General features: G+C 40.5%; 2 non-coding genes across 2 annotated transcripts; one reads left to right on the top strand and one right to left on the bottom strand.

Annotated features, from left to right (window-relative positions):
- Positions 1 to 1319: 1319 nt before the first annotated feature.
- Positions 1320 to 1438, top strand: LOC115230086. Its single transcript, XR_003883401.1, has one exon. It is a non-coding gene; the product is annotated as a 5S ribosomal RNA (ribosomal RNA).
- A 734-nt stretch (positions 1439 to 2172) lies between these two features.
- Positions 2173 to 2291, bottom strand: LOC115230087. Its single transcript, XR_003883402.1, has one exon. It is a non-coding gene; the product is annotated as a 5S ribosomal RNA (ribosomal RNA).
- Between the last annotated feature and the right edge of the window lie 1697 nt (positions 2292 to 3988).

Raw genomic sequence — 3988 nt, 5'->3', positions numbered from 1 at the left:
TAAATAAATGTAAACATAACCTAGACAACGACAATGCTGTCTACGTATATTAGTTGTAAACAACTTGCAGATAAAATTGCTGACAGTCATATGTCATGCATACGGGACACTAGCAGGCATATCAGGTCATCAGGAGAGAATGCACACTGTTTTGAGGCCTTCCTCTCACTGGTATTATTGCACATTGGCCCCATTCACTGAGATTAGGCCAGGTCGAATTGCAGGTCCTCATTCAAAATACGCCTTAGCGATCGATTGGCGATGCCAAATTCAATGGAATTCTTCTGAGCAGAGCGAATCACACTCCGTATCAAAGCTTGTCTGATGCATTCCACATTTTCCGGGGTGGCACCCTCACCAGTTTCCTATTCATTAGTGCACCTCTTGTACGAAGTGCATTTATCCAACATAAGATTGTGTTACAGTGGAAACAGCCTGATTTTGGTAAATGTTGAAGTAGCGACAAAACTCACGCTCAACTGATATGAGAGACTCGATATTTTTCAAGTAACTATCGCAGGCAAACATGCAAAACTCTATCGTCCACAGCGCCATGGTATCACCTGAAAAGAAAACGAAAGGGCTACGACACAACGAACCAAATTTTGCAATGTAAACACTATTTTGTAACAATTTTCACATTTTTACACTACTTTTCTTCTACCAGCTCACTATTGCATCGACTAAGCAATCTTTCTTTTATTCTAACTCCCATAGTACACAAGTAGCGGCAACCCTCACGCTTACTCACTCTCTCGCTTTCAGATTTCACTTTGTCGCCGACAATTTTATCAATAGGCCTTCACTGTCGCACTACACTACCCCTGCTGCTGCTATGTCCCCATCTTACCCACAAATGCTCCTCAACACAAAGTGGCACACGTCATCACAAACATTTGCTCTGGCTATCCACACCAATAGCAAATACCTAAGCATCAACAACAACAACGTCTAAAACTTAGCAAAGTTTTCGCAGCTTGCATGATTGCCGCTTTTTCAATTCACTTCCATCGACATTATGCTTGTGGAAATTACTCTCTGGCTGCATATTACTAAAGCACGCATCAAGTTTACTCACTGGTACATGATGGGACACTTGGCAACGAGCAATGTAAACAAGGTAAGTTACGAATGCTGCTAATGACAACGATCCTAATCAAATTTATGCTAGATTCAATGCAACAGGCCGGCAAAGACAAAGCCACAGATGCTGAGATGTGAGTAAAATAAAACTCTATAATACAATGCATCACTACGCAACGATTTGCTATCTTCACATGGTGTATCAAATAAAAAGGTTCTAATGACGCTGCTCTATCGTTTACGGCCATATCACTTTGAAAACACCGGTTCTCGTCCGATCACCGAAGTTAAGCAAAATCGAGCCTAGTTAGTACTTAGATGGGTAACCGCTTGGGAAGCCTAGGTGCTGTAAACATCTTTCTGTCTTTTTATTTTCGGTTTATTCTTGCAGTCTTCTCTACTTCAAGTGTATGTGTGCTTTTGCTTCGCACAAAAAATATACATATTTGCACGCACCAATTTCCATGCTTTACTCTCACTGCACTTGCAGACGTTTACTTTGCGAAATGAAATCACTGTTTACAAATGTTTACTTTGTCTTTCAGTCGTAGTGACAGCTCGCCTCAAATTTCATGCAGCTTTCACTAATTCAGCCACAGTCTTCTAGCAAACGTGTAGGTTGCACTTACCTCAGCACATTCGCCACCCTGCGGATTCCTGCTTCATGCTTAAACTTCGTTTTACCCATACATATTGACAGAGTGAATTTGATCGGCTGTCCTACTTAGTCGATTATTTTAGGAATGAACTAAATGTGCAATGAGAGGGGTTCAATCATAGCACGTAGACATGAAACAATGAACGGAGGAAGGAAGAGAAAATCTTCTCACGTATTCTGTACAACAGTCTGTAGCGATGCGAAGGGAAAAAATGTGGAAATGTTGACTGTAGCGTAGAGCATAGTGCACGCAACTGCAGCAGAGAACGGTCGACGCCTCTCGCAATAGAAGTCATTAAAATAAAGAAAAGACACGAGAAGGGAAACAAAATATAAAATCTACTGTAGAGTTACGTTGAAATTTCAGCATAGGTGGAAACTCATAAACTTTTTTAAAACAATTTAGAAAAAAAAAATTTAACAATGTACTCTGCTTACTGCACCTAGGTTTCCCAAGCGGTTACCCATCTAAGTACTGACTAGGGTCGACGTTGCTTAACTTCGGTGATCAGACGAGAACCGGTGCTTTCAACGTGATATGGCCGTAAGCGATTATCAACTCGCACTTTAGCACCTTTATTTTAATAAATGACTACATGCTAGCATTTTTTTCTCTTAATATGTAAACTCGCTTTCGACACAATCTTTACCCCTCTACACCGCTTCTCTTCTACCAGCTCACTATTGCATCGACTAAGCAATCTTTCTTTTCTTCTAACTCCCATTGTACACCACTAGCGGCTACCCTCACGCTTACTCACTCTCTCGCTTTCAGATTTCACTTTGTCGCCGACAATTTTATCAATAGGCCTTCACTGTCGCACTACACTACCCCTGCTGCTGCTATGTCCCCATATTACCCACAAATGCTCCTCACCACAACGTGGCACACGTCATCACAATCATTTGCTCTGTCTATCCACACCAATAGCAAATACCTAAGCATCATCCTTACACCACGTTCGCCACAACAACCACGTTCAACACTTAGCAAAATTTTCGCAGCTTGCGTGATTGCCGCTTTTTCAATTCACTTCCATCGACACTATGCTTGTGGAAATTACTCTCTCGCTGCATATTACTAAAGCCCGCATGAAGTTTACTCACTGGTGCATGATGGGACACTTGGCAACGAGCAATGTAAACAAGGTAAGTTACGAATGCTGCTAATGACAACAATCCTAATCAAATGTATGCTAATTTGAATGCGACAGGCCGGCAAAGACAAAGCCAACGATGCTGAGATGTGTGTAAAATAAAACGCGGTTTTATTCGGACAGATTTTCCCTTTTAAATAAATAATTTGAAACTTCGCATACTGGTAGAATGTGTCAAAAGAAAACATTAATTTCAATTAGTTTTTTTGAGAAAAACGTAATTTCTACTTTTTACGTAGTTTAATTCTTCGAATTTTAACCAATCGTATTCTCTGTTTTGACCTCAATTCACTTGCTGTGTTATTCATCCTTTTCAGTCTTCTGTTTTCTGTCTTCAAAGGCTTGTTTATTTCAATGTTATCCCTGACTTACGGACCGATTACCTGTGTGTGTGTGTTTTTGTTGTGTATGTGTGTGCGTGTGTGTATTTTTTTTGTTTGTGTGTGTGATTGTTGTGTATGTGTGTGTGTTTTTTTGTTGTGTATGTGGCTGAATTAGTGAAAGCTGGTTGAACCTTGAGGCGAGCGGTGGCTACGACTGAAAGACAAAATAAACATTGGTAAACAGTGATTTCATTTGGCAAAATAGAGCTGCGCAAGTGCAGTGAGAGTAAAGCATGGAAATTGGTGCGTGCAAATATGTATAATTTTTGTTCGAAGTGAAAGCAGACATGCACTTGAAGTGGAGAAGACTGCAAGAATAAATCGAAAATAAAGAGAGAGAAAGACGTTTACAGCACCTAGGTTTCCCAAGCGGTCACCCATCTAAGTACTAACTAGGCTCGAATTTGCTTAACTTCATTGATGTGATATGGCCGTAAACGATAGAGCCGAGTCATTAGAACGTTTTTATTTGATATACCATGTGAAGATAGCAAATCTGTGGCTTTGTCTTTGCTTGCCTGTCGCATTCAAATTAGCATACATTTGATTAGGATTGTTGTCATTAGCAGCATTCGTTACTTACCTTGTTTACATTGCTCGCTGCCAAGTGTCCAATTATGCACCAGTGAGTAAACTTGATGCGAGTTTTAGCAATATGCAGCGAGAGAGTAGTTTCCACAAGCATAATGTCGACGGAAGTGAATTGA

Source organism: Octopus sinensis, unplaced genomic scaffold (genome assembly GCF_006345805.1).
Source record: "Octopus sinensis unplaced genomic scaffold, ASM634580v1 Contig14469, whole genome shotgun sequence".
Lineage (NCBI taxonomy): Eukaryota > Metazoa > Mollusca > Cephalopoda > Octopoda > Octopodidae > Octopus > Octopus sinensis.
Note: the sequence above shows the minus strand (reverse complement) of the source record. Positions and strands in the feature narration are given on the sequence as shown.